At 43.0% G+C, this 24,473-nt stretch overlaps 1 long non-coding RNA gene across 2 annotated transcripts in view; it reads right to left on the bottom strand.

Moving 5' to 3' along the window:
• The window catches only part of LOC135324621 (uncharacterized), a 33,223-nt gene extending 16,585 nt beyond the window's left edge, over positions 1-16,638 (bottom strand). Inside the window, exons 1-2 of one of the 2 annotated variants that reach the window (XR_010385931.1) lie at positions 16,554-16,638; positions 16,076-16,164 (exon numbers count right to left, since the gene is read on the bottom strand). This is a non-coding gene — a long non-coding RNA (uncharacterized LOC135324621). Of the gene's footprint in view, positions 1-16,075; positions 16,165-16,292; positions 16,332-16,553 lie in introns of those variants that run through there. The other variant, XR_010385930.1, reaches the window with a different exon arrangement.
• Between the last annotated feature and the right edge of the window lie 7,835 nt (positions 16,639-24,473).

Below are 24,473 nucleotides of genomic sequence, written 5' to 3' on the forward strand. Positions count from 1 at the left end.
ATCTTCATCATCTTACAGCAGACAAGGCTCCCGGACATCCCCGCAGAATGATGCTATAAAAATGACTTCATTATCAGTTATAGCTGAGAGCTTGGCTATAGAAATAAGGTATCATGAAAAAATGTGCATTAGAAAATCAGTAATTCCTGGTTTAGGAAAGAGGTTGAGTGGTGGGACATAGTAAAAATGGCACTTTTATAGCAAAGGACAGAATTAAAATTTCAGAAATAACTTTAATTCTGGTATTTCCTTAGCTGCTTACTGTTAAGATATCAAAATCAGTTATTACACTTGCAACATTGTCTTTTTTATTAATATCTATTTTTCTTGGTACTGTTGGCATTGTCCTTAGGAACTGACTTGTGCTTAGGTACTAACTGATGGTTCAAAACACAGAACAGCAATAAGCATGGATAGCAGTAGAAGTTGGGATCTAGTGCTGGGTCTGGTTATTTGGACATGAAAGATTGGAGGCCGAAGTTGCCCAGCAAAGGAAGCAAGGCTAGACCGTATCTTCTAGAAGGCTAAGTTGGACCAGAGAAAAGAGCTGATTACTGTGGAAGAGGGGGTGACCCTGGGAAACTACCATTCTCTCTATAGCATTTTCTTCACACCTTATTTTCAGGGATGCCTAGAGAAGTACATGAAAGAAGCACATCTACTACCATATTATTAGATTTACATTCATTGTTTGCATTTCCACTAGAAAATTTCTAAGCTCCTGCAAATTAAAAACCATTTGAAAATATTGACTAATGTTTTTGGAAGAGAACTTTTGACCGAGGGGCATACGCATGCTGACACATTACAGACTTGAAAATGTATTTGCCTGAACTTATTTTTACTGTATTTCCTAAACATGTATTGTGATGGCCTTACCACAGACACATAGTTTCTATGCATGAGATTTGGGCTGGGGGGGCTAAAGAAAACTGGATGCCTCAGGCTTGTAAAGTATAGGATAATGGCAAGATCAAAGCCTTGTTCATACATGAATGCTGATAGCATAGTTCATGTTTGATATTAAAGAAACAGCTGTATAACAAAGGGAAAGCCTGGCATTTCAGTGTTGCAGCAGTCATACGAAAGGGACTTTCTCATTGCTTGACCATCCATGGGATGTCTGTGTGTCCTACCTCAGTGAAAGGGCACAAGACTGCTATCTCGAGAAGTGACCTCATTCAAGCTCTGATACCTCTCTGCAGCCCCCTGGGCAGCAATAATTCTTTCAGCCATTTGCTACCTGTGAAAAAAGCCTGCCCTGTTTTTCTCCAGATACCTTGCAGTGGCTGCCTAGACCACTAGCCTGATTTATGGTCCAGATCCAGAGCCGGTCAGTCAGAAGAGAGTTGCTTTGTGTCCTGACAGACTTTCCCGGAGGGAGCAAGCTTCTCTGAGAAGCCATTGGGCATTATTTGAGGAGTCTGGCTTGGAGTCTCAAATCTCTTGCCGAGAGGTATAGGCTGACTCAGAAGTTCCTGTGCAGCCATTCTGTACGCTTTGGTCACTCAAGTTTTCTTTGAAAACCTCCAGACATCATTAGCATACGTTAACGCCTGCTTAGCATATGCTAATAGTTCCCAGATGGGAAATGTTGCTCTGCATTGAGTAGGTCCAAACCAAGCTTAGGAGATTCTGAGCACTACTGAGCAGCTTGACACGTATCCCTTATCTGCCCAGACACCAGACAGCCTTTTGACATGTCAGCAAATGGTGTAAGTCAGAGGTAGAAATGGCATTTGGGCAAAACACTGATTCAGAGACACACAGAAGCATGCAGTCCTGCTTTCAACCATACTGGCACAAGGTCAGAGCCAGCCGGGGAGACTGTTGCATTTTTACCAGGCTGAGAAAACACCTTTTCCTTACATTTATTTCTCGGTTATTTTTGACTGCTTGGAAGGTGCTCAAATATTAGTGTGATGGGAACTATACAAGTACCTAGGCTGAATAGGGGACACACATTTTCTTGTGGCAGACATGTCTTATATATGCAAGAGTGCCAGTAATTACAGGCAACTTTTACCTTAAACCATCACCACCAAAGCAGTCTTTGTAAACTATTATTTCCCAAGAGGTCTCTGGACCTGGGAGGTTTTCATGGTTACTTATTTGCATGCCACTGGTAGGGGACATTAACCATGCTGAATTTATTCTATCCATCAACTTTTGGGCAACCATCTGGGCTTCTCTTTACCCAGAGGACTAACTACAGAGGGGCAACAGTTTTTTCTCACTGTCCTCATTCTTCCAGAGTCAGTAAAATATTTCAAAGAATCGAAAGCTCAGAAGTGCAGGAAACTGCTCACACCACAGTCTGGAGTGTGGGTTCAGCTTGAGTGAATATTCAGATGCTTCTCCAAAGCTTATCTGGCCTAGCCAAAACCTCCTGAATTTACAAAATTGGGCTGGGCGTTTTATGAGAACAGGATCTCTTACAAGATTTTCAGTATTTCCTCTGCTGACTAGAAATTACTGAGATCAGCTTGGAAACCAAAATAATTTATTTTGATTAAAAATGGATCATAATTTTTCCAGATCTTAAAAAGATTCAAAGTGAGTTGGCTTCTAGAAATGGATTAAAGGTTGAGAAGGATGACTTTTTTATTTTCCCCTCCTTAATCCAGTTTGCTCTTCTCCAATGGCATACAAAGAAACTCTACCCTTGGCAGCCACCTTTCTCCTTTCAAACCCAGCTCTCTCCTTGCTCCCACAATGCTGCAGCACCTTCTCCTAAACTAAATTAACAATTTGTAAAGTCTAAGCCAGAAATTGTTCTCTAAAAGGTCAAGCAGAACAAATGACTTCCACATCAGCTCAAAGCTCCTCCATCAGAAATGAGACGAAAGCACCGATGTGCCTGGTCCTCATTCCAGTCCTGCATCCCCTGGTTTCAAAGGCCACCCTTTGTTTTTGCCCTTAGGTGAGGACGGGCAGTCAGCTATCTTGAAGCTTTCCATCCTAAGGGTTTTCCTACAGGGCTGATTGTCTGTCTTCTCTTTTGAGCATATACTTCACATCCTTAGCATTTGCATCTGTGAGGGTGGCCTATTTGCTGTGTTCACAGTTGTGCTGGGTTTATCTCTGCAGTCTTCTCTCTCAGTTTGGTGTCAGGGGAGCTCAAATGCCACCGCAGCGAAGCCTGGGTAAAGCTTTGCTGAGGGATGTGGCTGGTATTGGTTTGCTGAAGAGTAAGTGCAGCAGGTATATCACACCACTCATTACATCTTCACCTGGCACACACACCACAGTCTCCTGGGGTATATTTCAACTGCAAAAGTTTCTTGCAGTTCTGAGAAACGTTCTCCAGAAGAGGCTATTTTCCTGGCATTGCCTGTGAGAAGGAGCAGAGACATATAAAAACATAAATCCCAAGAGTGGTGGAGGTCAACCTTGCTGTGACCCACAGGATGGGGCCAGTAAGTCTGCAGTGGCTGCCCATACCTGCTCTGTCTTCCTATTTTCAACTGGATTTCGTTATTTGTTCCTCCCCTGGTGAGTGGCTGACTTTGATGACTGAGTTGTCCCTTTAATGACCCAGGAATTGGTCAGTTCCCAGCGGTCATCTGCCCTGGGCACACACTGTAACGTTCTCCTGCTGGTGCCAATGGGGTTGGAAAAGGCGATCAGAATCGGGCTGATTCTGCTCCCTTGTTGCCGTTTGGGTGTGCTGTAAGGAAAGACAGGGTTGCATGTATGTACATCCCCTTCTAGGAGGTGGTAGCAGCAGTGTTTGAGCTTTTTTTGCACTCCAAGGGAAGTCAGAGTCAACTGCAAAGAATAAAACACAGCACTGTGACTACTCCAGAGAAAAGTGAGATCTGGCCAGACCGGGACTGCATCCACACGTCACAGCGAGAGAGGCTGCAGCACCGCCCTAACGAGAAGAAGCAGCCACTGACCCAAAGAATAAGTTAATGTGTGAAAGCTGCTTGAATACCCTGCTTTGAACTACAGCTTTTTATTTTAAAAATTCTGCTTGATTTTAAAACTTGCAGAGATTAAAGAATTTGGGAGGGAAATTCTCCCAGCAGCAACCATATCAGAGAGCAAGTTCACTGGCTATTTTAACGCATGCAGTACAAGATAACTGTACAGCAGCGTTGTTAAGTGATCTGCAATCCGTCTGCCACTGGTTTAATCTATTCTGGTTATGGAAATGCTTCTGCTGGCTAGAGATGAGGGTACTCTGCAGATGTATTTCACTCCAGTCTACTTTCTACTCAGTGTAGTGAAGTGGCAAACTCTAACACCAACAGATTGAAACCCAAAGGATGGTACACCACCAAGCCTTTGGGAAATCACTTTGATGTGTGTGTTGGGGGGCAGGGAATAGTTTGGTGATGATAATTGAAGGTGACAAATTGCCATGGGATTAATTCCACTTCCACTTATGCAAACCAAGTCTTTCTTAAGGACAGCAGAGCTAACTAATGATATAAATATACATATTCCTATACACATGTATTTATATGTGAAAAATAAAATGGGGACTCTTCTGGCAAGAAATGACTCAGAGCAACAGGGGAAGCTGCCTTCAGCCAATGGAAGTGTGACCCACTCATCCGAAGCTGAGGCCAAAGGGATTAACTTCGTTATTGGATGTCTAACCTAGAATAAGGGCATTATACTGACCTATTTTAGACTCCTATCAGCAATGTGGAGCTGTGCTGCCTGCAGCCTCAGAAAGATGGTGGTGGAGTCTATAAAAAAGCCTAGAGAAAGATATTCAGTGAAAAAAAAAATTTCACTGTAAAATGACCAGACAAAGGGAAAGCAATCCATAGAGCCCATTAAAGGTTTGGGGAAACTTCAGTGCAATCTGTAGCTGCAAGTGTTGACATGGAGAGTAGGCATTTGAGGGAGGGCTGTTCAGTCTAGTTGAGACAAAATGAAACCCGGTTACTGAAAACAGATACTAAACCAACCTCAGTTGGAAATGGGGATAAAGGTTTAACAAGGAACACAGTTATCCACCAAAGTGGTTGTGTTGATGAGGTGGATTCTGTGTCACAGGAAATTTAAATCAAAATGATTTTTCTTTAAAAACACCCCCTAAATCAAGAACAGGTACTAAAAACAATTGTTATACAGGGAATTTTTAAAAGATTAAACAAAATGAAAATCTCAACACTTTCTGATTTTAGAAAAGAAATCAGTGAAAGAAAGCCAGCAACAGGGGTCGGTTTGAGTTCAGGTTGCCTAGCTAGTCCATAATGCTTGATGCTGAAACAATGTCTTTAAAATTCAGGGGGATTACGCTGCTGAGTAGGTGTTAAGAAGGCATGTAGGTGAATACCAAGGATTTATTCAAATTCCATCCCGCTGTCTACTTGAGCCTGGTATGGCTCAAGCTGTTAGACAGAGGGACACAACATTCCCTATACATGACAGTGTCATTTATAAGAAACTGTCAGAGCATAGCAAATAACTGCTGGCCACAACAGAGCCTCAAGTCAAATGTATCCAGGCATGAAGTCTGAAGCCTCAGAGAAGTGCATTCTTTCCCTTCTTAAAGTTTAGATATGAATGCTTTAAATATGCAAGTTAGCAGGAAGTCCAGTGTCTCTATTCTGCAATCATTGCCTTCAAAGGTAAAGAACTGCCTCCCCCCAAAAGAAATGTGAGCAAGGAAAAGGCAAAGCTTCAGCAAGGAGAGGCAGCTCACAGGACAGAACTATAAGACAAGAAGAAAACAAGCAGAAATTTCACTCTGAGGCTTAAAGGCAAGAGCGGCTGTAGGAAACCTTATAGGAAGGTATTTTCTGCAGTTTCCCGCTCTGTCAGTCCCAGGAGATCTGTTTCAGCAGACACGCAAAGCCCATAGGTGCAGCTGGGAGCAGTGGGGTGAAGGTAGCAGGCTGCCCCGGGGACCTGCCAGCGTTGGGCAGGGAGCTGCAGCTCTTCCTGGTCCCTTTGCCCCTGGGGGCTGCTGCACCAAGTCGCCTTCATGGAGGAGATCCCACAGTCACACACAATTTCATTTCTCTTGGCTTATGTTGGATTCTGCTCATTATCCATAATGAATAGTGAGGGCATCAAGGAAAAGAGCCCTTAAATAGCCCAAATAGCCCTCTGTTTTCCTTCCTAAGAGTCTGGAGGCTGACTTGCCTTTTTTTTTTTTTTTTTTGCAGAATATGTTTCTAAATAGTACAGTCTATTTTGTATCCTGGTCCTGTTAGTTACTCATTTGTAAGAAATTTCTGTCTAATTGGGTGAGGCTCGAAGCAACCTGATGCCTTTGAAACTTTATCTTCCTTTTGAAATGGTTGCAGGCCTGGAATGTGCTCCCTAGGATGACTGAGCAGATCTATAAAGCCTTGGTCCTGCTCACCCCACCAGTGTGCTTTCAGTGATAGTGGGTAGATGTATACGGAGTGATACGTGCATGCACAGTGGCTATTCCCATTAAAACCACAGTCCAAGTGAGTTTTCACACTGGAGAAACAAGCACATTTCAGGAAAAATGACCTATTTGTAAAAGTCATACATGAGGGAAAGAAATTCTATCACAGAGGTGCTGAGTGATAAATTAATTCAGATCATTGGTTTTTTTTCCTCATAAATGAGGGAGCCATCATGGTGGTAAGGCCCTAGTAAAATCTGTCATTTTCATTTCCACGTTAAATAAATCCTTTTTCCTGAAATTATAGCATCCGGATGAACAGAAAGCACTTCATCAGATCATGTAGTTACAAGATTGCAAGCAGCAGAATATAGAGGGCAACTAGTGAAAAGTGGATGTTACAAGGGATACTACTATAGGACAGCTAAAATTTCCCCTTGATCAAACTACAGTGAAAAAAAATCTAAAGTATTCAGAAAATACCTGCAAGACTCAAACAGAGGGAAAGGGAAGAATAAATTAATCCAAAGAAATTGGTTAATAGTAGAAATTAGGACACAGTGGTGTAATTCAGTAACAGAGCTGCAGGAACTTCTAGCTGCGTGCGCGTCTTCTCCTCCCAGAAAGTTTTGCTGGTGGGACAGCATTATCATAACGAGCTGTCTTCAAACCTGTAGACTACTTTTATGCATGTTGGTAGCTAGTGCAGATCATTTCGCGCAGGACTGCTTTTCCGCTAGAAAGCTATCTCACCGTCCTCCAGGGCTCTCCATCACTGTGCCAAGCTGAAGGTACATTTAAGTGACAGTGATTACAGGGTGCTAAAAAAATTCCCAGTCGATCTTTGAATTAGGCAACCAGAGTCCCAGTGGGAGTCTAGACAGAGCGCATGGTGTAGTTTAACAAGGCTCTCAGCCTGTTTGCAGCCTGTGCTGAGCCCTGTGTTGCTACAGTTGGATTGCCACTAATATCCGAAGCAGCTGATGTAAAGCTAGCCTGGATCTCACTACGGTGCAGTTTCTGCTAAGCTCAGTGTCGATATATGTTGAGTTTCCATAGCCATTTGCCTGCTTACCTACAAAATCACCACAATTGTTCTGGAAAGAAATCTTCCTTGCAGCACAGCCGGACCCATGTCACCCTCCCCACCAGCTGCCTGCCGTGTGTCCTGTCTGCACACAACCTGAGTCACCTCCCTGCTTCTTCCCTTCCAAACACCTTGGCAACAAAACTGATGGACCAGCTTAAGGATCCAGGTGAAGTTTTCGGGAAATGACATTTTTTGTGCCCTCAAAGGGTACACGAACCTCACAATTTTTTTGCTAATGTTCAGCTGGGACCTTTTCACTGGGAGCTGATTGTTAATGCGGATTTCACACCACTGAGAGAATGTGCAAAGTCTACAAAGAAAGACTTTGTCTGCTTTGTTTAACAAATGACATTATTTCCCTTCTGCCTAGCAACCCATAACAGGGCCAGAGGATTTGTAACGGGGCTTCGAATGACCTAGCAGGATAGATCGTTTCAAGCTAACAAATAGACCTCATGCTTTCACTGCACTTTATAGCTTAGACAAGAACTCATAAAAGGACAGAAAAAAGAATGGTGTTCTTAATCTAATAACTGTAAAAGAACTCCATAAACTCAGGTACTTAGCGTTTCATCAGAACTGTAAGGAAATATAGCTTTCCACAGCATTTCAAAACACATTTTTTGGAAAACCTCATTGCTTTGTATATATTTTTTTCCGCAGACAATAAGATTGCCACCTTACTGTGCCCTTGATTCCTATAGTGAGAACTAGTCTAACAGTATAATAGTGTTACTGTAAACATTAACAGATGCACAGATCTGGGCTCTTTTCTCATGCATCCTTATAATCATCATAATTCCCTCTGCTATGCTGAAACTGAACCAATACCTGCATTTTATGCCATGGTTGAACTGGAGGTCTTGTACATGCAGTGGAGTTGGTAAGGGGAGGGGGAGGACATCGCTAGGAGACATTGCTACAATATGCAGATTCGTTTAACATCCAAAATGATTTGGCTAACTGATCATGCACTCATGAGGCCAGAAAGCAGGTGTCCAGGAGCAGCCAGAGCGGGCTGCCCTGTAAGGGACAGCGAGCTGGGAGCCAAAGGCAAGGGCAAGGCCGGCGGGGCAGTGACCGCACCGACCGCACCAGTCCCAAAGGGCCCGAGCCAGGTGAGCAGGGCAGGTCAGGGATGGCAGCCAGGCTCAGCCCCAGCAACCAGAAGAGAGCTGGGCTTGAGCCCAGGCAGCGAAAGCCCCAGGAGATCGGGGACGAGGCTGCCAAGCCCCTTGGTGTGCGCAGGGCACTGACCACAACTACTATTTGATGCCTCTCCAGCTTCTTCCTGGATGGAAAGGCTAAAGATGGACTGACTATGTTAGCCCTCTCTTTAGGTGACTAGACTTAAAGACGTCAGATGCGGCTCCTGGCAGCGAAGTTTAAAGCACTGACATGGAGGTGGTGCTTGATGCCCCCCGAGACCTCATTGCCAGCAGATACTGTGGCACATGTGAAGATGCAGCTGGGCTCAAGGGGACACCAGACAAGCACATGGAGGAGAAATCCATTGGGGGTTACTAAATACGCAGAAAAGACGTCCAGCTGAAGAAATTCCTGAGCTGAAGACAGAGGTTACGAAACTGCTCTGGGGAAGCATCATGTTTGCTTTTCCTGGCTTTGCTCTTCCCTGTCTATCACTTACAGCCACTGCTGGAGACAGGATACTGAGCTGGATGAAACCTTGGTCTGACCCAGGACAGCCGCTTTGATGAAATTCCTCGTCATAGAGCACACTAATGGATCAGATTCATCCTTCTTAAATTAGGAGCAGTTCAGGCTCCCTACACAGTCATTAGAGAGAGATGCAACTGAGAGAAAGGCTCTGCCTAACTGAGACCAGGAGCACATCCTGGAGACAGCTGTCTTCCTCCATTCATCATGAGCACTCCCTCAGAGTCCTATGGCTATATAGGATGAATCTGGGTCCTAATATCCTTTTCAATCTTAGCATTAAAAATAGCATTAAGTTTAGCACTAAAAACTTATTTTGAAAATCTTTATCTCTTTGAGGATACACATGGTAGTTTAAAAACTATTTTCTCAAATAATTGCAAATTAGGCTCCTAATTTGACTCCTGGCATAAATGGTATAGTACTGTAGAAAATTCATCTGAGAAGAGGTCTAATAATAATGTTGGTAAGAATGATTCTTAGAGATATACATAACTTATTGGTTGTAGAGACAAACGTTCTTTCATGCATAACTATAGAAGCAGCTCAGAAACTTTTTGCAGAGGTATATCTATATGCTGTATAGATACTACATTATCTCCCACATGTTACAGATATGTTCTAAAGCCTGGCATTGTGGTTCTTCACGAACACAGTAAAAGTCCTGTAACAGGCCAGTCTACAACCTAGTATGTTTACAGATTCGCAGTGTGTGTTTTGTCAGAAATATGTACCTATATTTAGAAAAACAGTGCCCATGAGTCAACACTCAGTCGAGCTTGCTGCAGTTTTCACTGGTTCAGCACAAAAGTATTGCAATGGATCATTCAGTTTATGTATGTAAAAAGGAGATGGACCACTGGTGGGTAAACCACCACTTTTGGCTTCTCCACCAGACACAAAAAAGAGATAAAGATACCAATCCCCCCACCCAAATTAACGCTCTTCAATTCAGTTTCTCAGGGCAAGGAGCTCTGCTCACAGCCTCAGCTTCACTGTTGTTTACAATTAAAATCTCAATTAAAAAACTGAAGTAAAACCAAATTTACATGACCTGGAGGTAGATTCAGAACCAAAATGGAGCCTGTCTGAGGTGTGAGCCTTTCACGATAAGCTTGAATCAATATGATAAGGCTTGCTTTCTAGTGGGGTTACGTGTGGAAATAGAGGATTTTAGATAGTGAATTATTAAAGCGTCGTTGGCGTGATTTGGGATGACAGTATCCCTTAAGCAACACAGTTAATGATTTAAGTGGCTCAGCTTAGTGCTGCAACAACAGATAGCAATACTGCATTAAACAAGAATGGGCCTGTGAAATATTACAGGGTCCCTTTTACTAGGACTGCTTCTTGTATCCCTCTGCCCGAAAGACCAGGTACCTCAGCCGCCCCTCACAGCAAGCTCCATCAGGGACAGGCAAAGCCCAGCCCCAAACGATCAATTAAAAATCCTGCTTCATATGATCCAACGCACATCCCAGCTGGTACACTCTGCACCTGAGAGTCCATAAGACCTCAGAAGGCATCTGTAAACTAGAAAAAAACAAGCAGCACAAACACGTACTCACAGTCACACACAGGCATGGAAACAAAGTGGGGGAAAATACAAGTATTGAGTGAACATTCAAAGCTTGGCCCAACTTTCCTTTAGCTCTACATGAAAACTATCATTGCCGTACTGCACAAGATGGCCTCAAATATTTTTTTTCCAAAATGTGGGACAATCCTGTGGGTCTTTTATGCACCAAAAGAAAATTTAAAACAGAAAATCACAGCATTCAAGATGTCTCTTTAAAAATGGGATAATCTAGGTCAGTATTTCTCAACTGTTTAAAATTAAAGAAAGCTACTTACTCAGGAAGGAATCCTGAACTCCCCCTTATCCTTATCCTCAGGCAGTGGTCATTTTGGAGGAAGGAAGATGGCAAAACCAGTTGCAACAGATAGTTGCAAAAGATAGATAGATAGATAGATACAACATAAGAAAACCATAACAACAAAGCAAAACAAAAGGCTAGTACCTGTTTGAAGGAACTCACTATTCAGAACCTTAGATTAAAGTCTAAGTAATGCAGCAGCAACCCAGGTGTTTCACAGGTAAGCCTTTTACATTTGATTTTTTGTTACATTTGTAAAACAGCTATATAGAGGGGTCTGGGTGCTGCACATACACATGAAGTAGTGGTGAACTTCATTTCTGCCCCCCACATCACACGGATTCTGTGATTATTTTAACAGCACCGTTTGTTTTTCCGTATTTCCATTGTTTAATTGGAACAAAAACAACCTGCAGCCTCATTCGCAAAAAATCATAAATCTCCCTGTTCGGTAGTCTGTTCAGTCCGAATTGTGTTAGACCTCCCGGGCAGTATGAGAACTGGGGCAGGCCAGGAAATGTTTGTCCAGATAAGAGATTTGCAGCGAGAGAGAGAAAAAAAAAATAAAAAAGCGCACACGATTCACGTGGGATTTTGGTTGCTCGGCGGCTCGGAGGGACACCGAGCTCCGCGTGCCTCGCACCAGGCAGCGGGCACGGCAGCCCCGCTCCGCCCCAGCCCTCTCCCGGCGGCTTTCTCCCGTTTAAGACACCGGACGGACACACGGTGCAAGCAGCTGCGCAGATTTGGTCTCGTGTGCCTGCCCGGACACGAGACTGATGGTCCCGTGGCGGAGCCGCTATCCTGCAGGCGGATTAACAGCGCCTGTAGCAAGCGTCAAATACAGACCGAGGAACGGGCAGCGCGAGGGGACGTGAGCACCTTTTGCATTGCCCGGAAAGCCTGTGATGGAAGAGTTAAAGAAATCCGCAGCGTGTTGCGTGGCTTACAAACAAAAGCCAAAGTAAACAAAAAGCAATAATTTATCTCTGAGAAGTCATTGATTTCCCCTATTCTCACACCGAGCGCTGCAGCGTCAGGAATTTGTTGCGGCAGCCAGCACCAGGAAATCCTGGCTGCCGGGGTCTAAAGCTCACAGGGACCATTGACTTCAGGCAGAATAGCAAATAGACAGGGGCACGGCTGGGAATAGAGATACGCAGGAACCTCATATGGGCAGAAGGAACCCTATAAAAAGGACAGTACAAGAAAGAGGGCATCAAGCTGTTCCTTTGCTGCTTTCATACAGGGAACGCGAGTCATAAGTTAGAGGGAAACAGGCAGAGGGATCAGGAAAGAGCTGTAAAATAATGTGTCAAGGTGCTTAAAGCTTGGATTCTGGGGCTTTGATTTCATGCAGTTACATTTGTATGCAGCAGAGAAAAGAGGACCTGTGACCCTTTCTAAGCAGGCAGAATATTAAAAGAAAACTTAATATTAAAGGAAATGTAACTAAATTAAAGGAATCCTTGATCAAAGTTTCAAAATAAAGTTGCACTGTGTAAGAGCAGAGGATTCAGGTGACACAGGCTCCTTTCCTACTTGCACATGGTGAGCGAGTGCTTTAATTAAATGCAACTAATACAGGAAGTTTTTTTAATTCAGCCAGGGGACATGTTTTGCTCCTGAAATGAAAGATGCTGACGGAGTACCAAAATTGCATAAATTCCTGGTTTCATGGTCCCTATTAAAGTTATTAATGGCGAATTAAACAAACTTGTTTTCCCAGTAGCATGACTATGGCGGGAAATGAAAGGTTTATTTTGATTTAAATTGCACAGAAACACTTATAAACTACGATAAGGGCTTAGCCCATGCAAATGGGGTATTTTTAAAAGCATAGTTCCTGTAGCCATGTTGCCTAGGCTGAATGAAATGAAGTCTTTAAAGACATGTGAGGATATCTGGTTCAAAGGTCCACCTGGAGATTTGTGGGTGTCACATATATAAGGCTGCCTGATGTCTTTTGAGGGCAAAGGTTAAAGTCAATGTTGGCTGGATTATCCAGATTAAAAGGGAGGATGTTGAGATGAAATAAGGACACCAAAGGGTAGTACAGAATCGCTAGGGAGTCCTGGTCTCTTTATTTGTGCAACTAAATAGCACAAATGCAAAAGTAAAGTTTCCGGTTTTGTTATTTAGACTCAGCAAGATTTCAGCAAATATCTAATCAGATATAAAAGGATTTAAGAGTCTATCCAAGTATTTGGACCAAGTAGCTAACAAATATAGTCCAGAAGAGATAATTGAGGGACAATAAGGCTGGAAGCAAAAAGTCACAACAGGAAATTTATGTTTAATACGCAGGTGCTATATCTGATCGACTAGGGACATAGATTGAGTTATTATAGACAAAGCCCTTAATTCAATGTACAGCTGCAAAATAGAGCTACTCTCGAGCTGATACCAAAGATATTAGATTTTTACATTTAAAGAGGTAGGTTTTAATTTGATTAATTTCAACTATGTTTTTAAGGGTAGTCACGCCATGAATCCCACATTATGGCTTTCCCACATCTGTCTCGCTGTAATTGGTTCCCTCATCTATGCTGTTGAAATGAAATGGCTTGTCATCCAGGACAGGTCCAGGTCACCCTCTTGAAGGCCGTCATGGGGCTCCCGGATCGCTTCAGATCAGCCTGTGACTTTCAGGCGGCAGCTTGCAGTGCTGCCCGTGCCCAGGCAGGCCCCACTTCGCATGGCCAGCACAAGGACCGATAAAAAGCCAGGCTCTTAATCAGAGAGCTTTAGCGGACTAACACCCTCTAGGCTGTCCACAGGGAAGGGGGCAAAATGCCCACTGGCCACTAGGTTACGTGCATATAGGTTTTGCATATGTCTCAGGAGCGAAGCAGTCATTTTACTTCATCACTAGACTTCCTCAGCTTTGCCTCACGAAGGAAGTTGGCTGGATGGGGAAACAGCAGCCACGATCCCCCTCCGCCTTCAGGATGTCCCTCTCTGCTAGCTGTGTGCAATGGGGCCCCCAAACTCTACCCTTCACCCACTTCTCCCCTTTCACTTCAGGTTGGCGTCTTCCTTCCAGCCCTCTCCCAAGCAAGTCTTGACGAGGTTGAAGTGACCTCCTTACTCTTCAGCTGAATTGCAGGAACCTCTAATGCACGTATCACCTAGGGCTCTGTTTCCTATGCTGCCTTCTATTTTGAAAGTCTCCAACTCAAAGCAGTGAGTGTTATCAGACACTATCAGGAATACGCACCTAAGTACATGCCGGAGGCCCTACAGCCTGTGACCTGCTGTTGCAGAGTCCCCGGCTCGCTGTCACTGGCTCTGACTCCTTTTCTCTATGTCCATCTTCAGGCTGGCTTTTTTCTGTTTTGCTCTGTTTACAGAGCAGCCAGTGCATCTGCGCTTTCCCCATCTCTAGAGCAGGAAATTACCCAGCACCTGACTGCAGAAAGGGCAAAAGTTAGTGTTTGTCAAGTGCTTTGAGAGCTTACAGAGGATCTACAGAAATGCCGCAGCTCTTCTGCGTTGTTCTGGATAAAACCAGAGCCTGCTGGCTGAGCCCAGCAGAACAACTCATTTCATTTGTGTGTTAAAAAGCATTCAGCCTGAAAATCCAGGCAGCAGCATGCTGCTCCTACTGCTAACATCACCCTGCAAATGAATGTGTTCATTGGCGTGCTCGCCTGTTTATTTAGGTGTGTGACAGGCTTCCGTTGTTATTTGGATCAGACCTGCCTCGTTATGCTGCTTCCAAGGGCTGCTTGCGTGCTGTTTTGTAGACATCTCCTAGACATGCAGGGCACCAAGGGGATTAATAACATTCTTCCAAATGTTTTCCCAGAGGTAGGTGCGAGAAAGAAATATTCGTATTGACCTCACAGACTTGGGATATGGATAAGATGCGTTCAGGATGTGGAGGGAGCTAAGGCCCGAGGCGACTGAGGGAGAATATTATACTCCACAGGATTTCAAGCTGGTTTTCTTTTCTGGGTACTCAGAGTTAGTGCCTCTAAGGCAGGACCTCAGGAGAGAACTGCTCTGTGCAGTTTGCAGCTTACAAAGAAGAATGTTTGAACATTGCAGAAAAGCAACCTACATGCTCTGTGTCCCTTCAGAATATCACCTCACTGTCACCTCTGATCTTCAGACTGTCAAGATCTGCTCATCCTCCATCCATGCTTTTCATCTGCAACACCCTAGGTAGTACCAATGACATGACGGTCTTACTTCAAGAGCTCAGTGTTCAAGAGCTTGGATCTCCTGTCGTAGAAACCGCCACAGACTGATCTTAACTTCTCAGAACCAGCATTGCAAAAATGTCATAACCTAGGTGATCATTAATTAGACCTTGAGCTTGCACTCATAATACTGTCATGTCTCTAGTAAGGAAATTAAACTAACCCTGGAGTATAGAGCTGTCTTCAGAGCAAGTCTTCAGCCAGGCTCCCATCATCAGGATATTCCTGCTGTATTTCAGGACAAACCTTTTAAAAGGCCAGTTAAATTTACTGGAGATGAGTCCTGAACATGCAGACAAGGGTACTCATCATTACCTTTTTTTTGAAAAAGAAAAGGTCCAAGAGGAGTAGCATGGAGCTGGGATGGATGATCAAGGAGAGAGTTAAAGAGGCAGGAGGGGAGCGTGAAACACCACCGAGGCCACGCAGCCCAGGAAGGCACAACAGGGGGACGCCCGGCTGGTGGGAAAAGCACCAGGAGAGGCTGAGCAGGCTGTCTGGTGCCCTTTGAGAAGGGTGTGGATGGTCTACCCTAGACCTGCTGGCCCTGGTGGAGCCCATCAGTACCAAGCAGGGAATCGCAGTCAGAAAAGCAATCTGAGTGTTTGAAGAAGTCATCCAAGTGTGAATGCAAGCAGGATACAGGAAGTAAGAGAAAAACAAGAATTTGTCTTTAGCAGGTGCGCTTAAAATCAGCAGAATGGGTTATAGCTTGACTACCGCACTAAGAACATCTTTCCTGCTCTTGTTGGATGGATACAAAACACCATTTCACCCCATGGAGAAGGAAGAAGCTAGTATGTAATAAACACAGCATCCCCCTGACTCAGGAGAAAATTAGATGGTGGGGGGTTAAGGTTTTAAATAGTTCACTTACCAGTCTTCTACTTGGACCAGCACAGATTAAAGGTGGTTGCTCACTTTCCTTACTGTCTATGTACAATTCCAGGTCTGCCATTATCAACTCTAGAAGAGAAAGAAATATTACTTACATTATATGGTCAGGTAAGGTTCATGCTATTTTTGGATGGAGACAGGGTGCAAAACCCATGAGTGACTTCATTAAAAAAATAAAGATTTACAAAAGATTTTACCAACATATGGGTAAGTGCAGAGTTACACTCCCAGTGCCAGCTGGGCATGGGAAGTAGGGAGGTTTTATGGAAAGGGTTTTTGTTTTTTTTCTAACAAGAAGTAATTCCACAAGTGGAAATCATGTTTATGACCCTTTTCATAAGCCTTTAAAGCCACTTGTTAGTGTTGGACACTAAACAGGATTTTGGCAAGGAGGTGACAGAGGAATAAGCTTAACACTCAGTAAAAAACACTGCAAGAACAGGATAAAACATATATACCTTGTGACAATTATTAGCCAGAATAGGTTATTTCAAGCAACAATCCCAAGCAGCAACCATCCGCACTGACAGCTATTAATAATTCATCCACAGTTAGATGGAGACAAGGACATCAGACCTTTAACTTCAATTCAGTTTCCTTTCCAAAATCAACATTCACCAAACCCTTGTTGAAATGAGCAGGCACAGAGCCAGGATTACACATTCATACAGCTAAGTTCAGCTCGTATTAAAGTTAATGGAAGATCTGCCATTAACCGAAATTGGAGTTTTTCACACATAGCTGATATTTGGTGAGATTTGGGAGAGGTATTTCAAATCAGGCAACTCTGAATTTAGGCGATTTGTTGTACTGTTAACATATTATGCTCATGCTTTTGCAATCTACTTGCAATAGCTGACTAACCACTGTTTTGCTTCCCCCTTTCATTTCCCCCTTTTAGACACCTATTGGCTGTGCTTGCCTGAATCCATGGAAAAATAAAATGTAACCAGTGCAAAACAAAAGTAACTGAGAAAATTTCCTTTAGAAGTGGCAAGTCAGTAATTATCACTAGCATCACACTTAGCAGCACACACCTCTTCAAGATACATGGAGGGTGGAACAGGAATGAACTAGGATGAAACGTAAGAAATCTTGAATTTACTCTTGACATGTATGGGTTCCTCTAGTGTATTGGCACCATATATTCAACTGTGACAGCACCATACTTGGAATTTGTTCCTGGACCTCAGCTTTCCCAGAAAAGGCATAGGATGGACTGGTTTCTTTAGCTATTTGCTTACATCAAGCAGTGGGGCTCTAGGAGAAGGTAGCTCTTCACTGCAGGGCAAGTGCTTGGTCATTCCCCAAACCCACCTGTGACATCTGCCTCGTGGAGCCACGGCTGACACCTCCAGCAGGTCTCACCCTTGCTGGCTGGTCTCACCCTTCCTGGAACGTAGAGCTGTTCTAGGAATTGTTTCGTGGAACGTAAAGCAAGAATATGTCTGTCCTTCCAAAACTGCTGGCAAGAAATATCCCAGCCCTTCCAGCACATTGCCGCAGCACACAGGGAGTGGGGATGCTGCATACTCTTGTAGCTCGTGGCCCAATGCATTTTCCATTGCTTTCATGGGATTATAATGGATTGAAACTTTAATAAAGCTTCTAATTGAGCTTCCCACCTCTTTGTTTTTTCCCCAAGGACTCACACACTGATTGATGTAGTTTACAACCAAGAACTATTAAAAAAATACTGCATTAAGGACCATTATAGACATCTCAGCTGCCAGGAAATGAAGTGTGAAATGGTAATAAAATTAGGAAGTGCAGCACACATTGTAAGCTCTGATGTTCAGGGTTGTGATTCAGCCTCTCTCATGATAAAGTTATTGCTCTGCTGGGGCCTGGGACATTTATGCATCAGTGAAACAGGTTCATCTGCCTGTGCACGTTTCTAGTTCAGAAGTTTGTGGCATGGTTTTTTGGAGTACCTGGTTATCCAGCTCCCAAAGTCTCTGAAGTGGCAGCGAGAGCTTTCAGCCTGTCACTCCGTCACTGCCTGCCCTCTTCATTCTTCTGCTATGCAATGTCTTTTTCCCTGCCCACCCCCCCCCCCCCCCAGGGAATCTGCATTTGGGACCTGCAAAGTACAGCTTCAGACAGTCTTTGAACTATAACTTCAGATAGTTTTTCTGCTGTCTTAGAAGCACATCAGTTCACGCTCAGAAAGAGACCTTCACAAGGACTAAAAAAATCTAAGATTTCAATGAAAAAAAGAAGTTCTGTAAAAATTTGTAGCTCTACAAGTCTAATGGCAACATGACCTGCCATAGACTTACGCTGCACCTTACACTAATAACCACTTTGCCAGGGAATAGAGTTAATAATGTTCTTCTATCACTATAGCACGCGATTTGAAAATTCCAACGGGCAGTGTTTCTTCCTGCCACTACATAATCATTTTGTTGTTCGCTCAAGGCTGGAGAGGTGGTGGAATGCTTTTTTTCAAAGCCTAATCTTAAAACCATTGAGATTTGTACAAAGTATTGGATCGGTCCTGCATCCTAATTCCAGAACTGGGCTAAGCGTATTCTAAGAGAACACATTGGAATGTCATAAGAAGCAATAATGAGTAAAATTTGTTTTCATAGTGAAACATTTAATATGCATGACATACACTATACAATTACTCACATTCTTAAAATGAAATGGATAAATGTTTCCATCAGGCATCATCTTCTAACAATTCTTTCAAGTTCACGCCAAAGAAAAAAAAAAGAAGCTAGTAAAAATTACGTACAGAACATACCAATATTGTCTCCAAAGCTATCAGACGTGTTTTCATGAAAATTGAAGTCAGGTTAAAAGACAGGCATCCAAAATATATTTTTAAGGGTGGGGATAAGTAAATAAGTGAATCACATAAGACCACTGTTTCACAGAAGACACTCTGTTTCCATTCAAGAAGGCTGTGGAAGAGAACTGCCAATCAGTATTTATCTATATTTAGTATTCCAATCAATATTTAGCTTAGGCTAAATTCAGATCTGATCAAAAGTCCCATAAGATGTGACCCCAAATGGCAGAACGCTTGCAGAAGAGTTTAAAAGCGTGAATGGTGTCTCCTGTTAGCATAGCTGTCAACACCAAATATGTCCACCTTTAGAACATGTGTTTACCTCCCAGGAACCAAAACTGAAAAAGGTGACCATTTGCTTTCTGGTCGTATTTATGACTAGTCCCATCCTTCTGACATACATAACACTTGACCTCCTGAGTTATCTTTCCTTCCTGCCCTGAAGCCATCCCAAACACTCTTGACTGCAAAGGCCTCCCCATCTTTCCATGCTCCTTTACCTGTCGCTTCAGCCACTACCTGTGTACCCTTTTCCATGTAGTCTTAAAAAAACTCGCTCCAATCTTGCTACATTAAGACCTTTGCTAACTTTTCACTGAAAAGACCTGTTGCTATTGCCTTCCCCTTGTAGCTGTCTGGTTAGACAGAGAAGCAGACAGCTAGTTTATCATTTCTTGTTTGTCTACAAAATGCCTGGCATGTGTTAGATGCTGGCACTGACTACTAATAAAGTTCTGTTTTCAGTCTGGGGTCATACCTATGTTTTACTGGTGAAAATATTCACTATATTCACTAATATCCACTATTACTCTATCTATTTCTGAGCAACAGCAATGATTTCAGATGGCATCTTGGCAATCTTTCAAATGCTTGGACCAGGAACCTTCAAAACATAGACATGCCATTGCCAAAGTGATAAGTACAAGTAAGGGAGCAGCAGTCAGCAGCCAAGGGAAAAACAGGCCATCTTCTGAGAAGCAAACTGCCTTGGAGATATACACAGATATGCAAAACCAGGCAGTGATGTGCAATCTCTCTTAATAAGATCTAGCAGTGCCATGGGCTGGACTGGAGACTGCAAGGCTTGGTGCAGATTTGTCTAAGTTCATGCATCCAGAGTGTTTATAGGTTTTTTGCTCTAGTCAATTTTTATAGTTTTTCCAGACTTTTGCTTGAGGCTGGTAATGTTTTTGCTTACTTCAAGATCTGTTTTATTTTGCCCCAGATGTTACATTATTTTGTGCATTTTGCCAAGGATACTCTCTTCTCTTTTTCTGTCTCCTTCTATTCCACTTGGGTAGTCTTAATTTACTCAATGACAGCCACTCTACCCATTGCCTGGAAATCTGTCACGGGTTGTTACCTATTGATTACGGCAGTGATGGGTTGCTTGCCTACACTTCCAAGTGAACACAAGTAAATAGCATGGAATTAAATCATCTTTGCTCTATCCACTGGCCTTCTCCACGTGGAAGAGATGCACATAGAAATCGCTGCAGTTTCAATTGCTTTGACCTACAGCTCTTCTCTTGAGGGATATGGATAACGGCAGGTAGCTAGGTCACCACAGAGATCAAGTGCAAGGTATCTGGCCTGGCATAGTGAAACATCTGGTTCTATAACATAACAAACAAATACTGAAGTTATCACTGTGTAACATACATGGCTCCTTTTATGATACCTCAAACACTTGTTAGGAGCAATTAGTAGGTTAATATGTCACTGGGATCAATATCTAGGAGATGTTGCCAATGACACTAAATCATTGTAAAAGTGAATTATCTCATGCTGTGAACAGTTGGGTCAGACAATCTCTCAGACTGGCCTTTCTAGCTTTATTAGTACAGTTCTCAACACAGCTAAGGACATGCCCAAAATGTTAGAGAAATGAAGTGTCTGTAATTTCCTTCAGCTTTTTTCGCTGTAAAAATGCCATATAACTTTTATGCAATGTTTTCCATTGCTGACATGACTCACTATAGCCATGTAAGCAACTGTCTGTGAAACACTGACCCACTCTGTTTTCACCGCATGTTGTTCAACCATGTTATCTACAAAGGGTCATGACAATAATGTCTCCCTGATCTATGTTGTTCATTAAGACTACTGGTTTGCACTGCTGTGATTCATCCTTAATTGCTCAAGGAAAGGGCAGCAAAATGTCTAGAATCAAACAGTAATTGACAGTCTCTGCTCAAAACCAGATCTCCACTTCTTCATTAAAGGGTTCAGAGATAATTTCACAAAGGACATGCAAAATGCTTGTAAAGCAGAAATGATCTAGTATAGGTTGCCAACTGGTAAGAGGGAAAAAAAATTGGAATAAGCCATTTCTCTTCTGCTAGTAGTTAACCTCACCAAATTTTTGATCACTTTGACTATAACCTCTACCAGGAGGGCATTATCTTCTTCCTCTGCTAGACTAAAATTCTTTAGCCAGGGAGTGTCTCTTATTTTGTGTAAGGAATGTGCCTCATACAACCGTGCCCTCAGGCCACCATCTAGCTTGAGGCCTCCAGACATAAAGAAATACAAATATTATTACTAATACAATAATGAATTGTCCCTACAAACATCATTGATGCCATATGTCCCACTGCCTGTCCTTTTTTTGCCACCTCCTTCTGAAAGATGACTGGGTATGTGGAACAAGATGCTTGATTCAGAATGACCCTGTGGAGAGTGGCTTGCTGTTCTAATCAGTTCTGGGAATTGTAGTGTGTTTTTCATCTTGGAAGAACAGGATACAATAACAAATAATATTAATCAAATATTTTGTTGTATTCTCATCTTTGTTGAGCCTGAAACATTTTCCACACTAAATGAAACTGAATAATCAATAATGAAAGCTTTTTTTGTAAAGGAACACAAGCTAAAAAATGTCCTATAAAGTTGCAAAGTAAATTGCAGTGTATTTTTTAAATGACCCATAAAATGTTTATAAGTATTGTTTATTTTCAGTACCATGGACCACTAAATATACAAGAGATGGCAAGGCAGTATCTGGCTCATTTTTATAGATATTTTTCTCATAAAACTTGATTGTATATTCCTCCAAGCAAGCCACATGCCAATTCTTCTCTGTTTGTCATAGTAACCGCAGCTGAATGCCATCTCAGCTGAACTGAAGTGTCCTACGAAGACTGGAATGTATCACTCTACTCAAAAAAATAAGGGATTGTAATGCCAGTGGGTTCACTGTTTTTCAAAGGAAAAGCATCATGTTCTAAAGTATTCGATACATGCAGGAAGCATACTTTTGGAAGCCTCTCACGGTGTTTTTTGTTTCCCTTCTTGCACTGCAGACAGCCACATGTTGTTATTCCCCCCCTTTTTTTTAAATCCTAAGTGTAGTTTCCCTGCTCTAGATACATTCCAGCGCAATGGGAAAAATATTTTGTTCCTTGTTATGTATAGTAATTTCCTCTGAAATGCCTTCCATTGCTGGTAAAGAAAAAGGCAATAAACCAGTCTTCTTGCTGGTGACTGCCCCACCAGCGCCAAGGCCCACATCCCCACCAGCATGCAGAGCTACCTGGGTGCTGGCGGGTTCACAGGCTGTTCATACAGAAGAAAAACTGGTGTTACCAGTGTGAATCGTAGACTCCAGAATGACACCAGTAAGCGTACAGGAGCCATCATCTCCCAGCCCAGCCACAGTGAAACCAGCAGGTTAACTCTGAATTTGGAGTTTTACAGCAGCAGGAATGCCCTGGTGATGCAGCTCATCGAGGCTTATCTCCTCTGCCAGGCCTGATTCAAACACACGTCTCTGTGCATGACAGTATATAAGTAAGCACATAAATTAGAAATTCTTGCTAGTATGACTCTGACTTCCAGAGAGGCCAGGCCCCAACACTACCCAAGTAATCAGGCACTCTGCTCCTCATTTTTAAAAACATTCAAATGCCTAATTCAGCCTCTAATGTGCCTCCTCCTTTGAGACGCGAAGCATCTCCTGGAGGTTATTAAGCAACCTTTAGATGGATCCAGCTGGGTTAGTTTATTTATTATTTGGTTTCCCAAACAACGAGAGCACAACCATTCTCCAGTGTTTTACAACACACTATAGTGAACATTTAAGATTTAAACCAGTATACAAAATTCAGGGCAATGGACCCTCATCTCCTAAATCTCCTAGATCATCTCCTAAATCTCAGATTAGCTCTCTTTTATCTATGTGCTAGTCATTTGGCAAAGGTTATAAGGAAAAGAGTTTCACCTTACACAAAGCATTTCTACTTTATTGTATTTTGTTGTTAGAGTTTTAACAGTTCATTGAAATCTGTGGAGTTCCCAGATTCTCTCCTCCTATTTGCTCTTTACAATGAGGCATAGCTGTAGTGAAACGATTTAACAGCATGCTTAATTTCAGTCTACTCTGCATCTGGGTTTTTTTCTGGAGTGCAAGGGCTTGGCCTGGGTGAGTAATTAAACTCTTGCTTGAGTGCTGGGACCAACCGCTAACGTAAAGTGGCGAGCAAAGGGAGGCGGAAATGAGATTACAAAGCAAAAGGTAATATAAACCTATATGAGCTGTATAGAGAGTGGCAGATTTATTCAGGTACCTAAGGACCTGTAGCTGGTTTGTTAACAACAAATCTGGGTGACAAGTGCTCTGTCATGGGATTGCTACTAAATCACCCCTCAGGGGACATAGTGGCTTTTGCCAGCCGGGATATATGCTCGAAGCTGACCTAAGATACAAAGGCATTCAGAGTCTGGCTCTGACGGCCCTTACACGAGCTCAAATTGGCTGCTGGACTTCACGGAGCTATCCTGATAACCCGCCAGTGCCAGCGAGCGCCGAACGGAGCTGTAGGGTTTGAAGAATTAACAAAGGCCAAAGTTATCTTGCTGGGGAGATAATTAGTCACATCAGAGCAAAAGGTTATACCGCTGTGTAACCGGATAAAGGATTCACTGGAGGTTGGTTTTCATTGCAAATCTAAATGCTTTAACTCACAAATCAGAGGATAATGATATAACCTTCACTGGGGGGTGAGCACTGTATTAGCCTAAAATTGCCAGCAGCTATGATTATATCCACAGAGACGACAGTTGTGCTGGTGTAATTCCCCAATTCCGTTAAAATTCAGACTCTCTGACTGAACTTAGACTGAGGGAGATGCCAAGACACATGAACCATATATAAGGCTCCAGTCTTAACTTATAGCTAAAAAACACCCCATCGCCTGCAGTAGCCAGAATTCAGGACTCAGCTCTCCATTTGTTTGGCCACCTTCACATCAGTAATAAACACATCGTACATGCTATCTACTGCTGTCTATCTGTTTGACAGGCATTCTTGCAAAAACTATAACACAAGCACTCCAGCAACGCATAACAATATACTTCTTGGAAAGTACGTTTTAATCAGATGTGTCTAGGTCCAGAGGCAGAGGGCTTCCTGGGCCAGTGGACATCTTCTGAGCCGGTCAGTGTGCCTGGAGGATCCCCAGCCTGCCTATTGCATTAGGAAACAGATGAACTCAATCATCACTTGGAAACAACAGCAATAGAGAAGAGGCAAGAGACACAAGTGCCAAATGAGAAATGACAGGAGCTTCCACCACAG

The sequence above is a fragment of the Dromaius novaehollandiae genome, chromosome Z (genome assembly GCF_036370855.1).
Source record: "Dromaius novaehollandiae isolate bDroNov1 chromosome Z, bDroNov1.hap1, whole genome shotgun sequence".
In the NCBI taxonomy this organism is placed as follows: Eukaryota; Metazoa; Chordata; class Aves; order Casuariiformes; family Dromaiidae; genus Dromaius; species Dromaius novaehollandiae.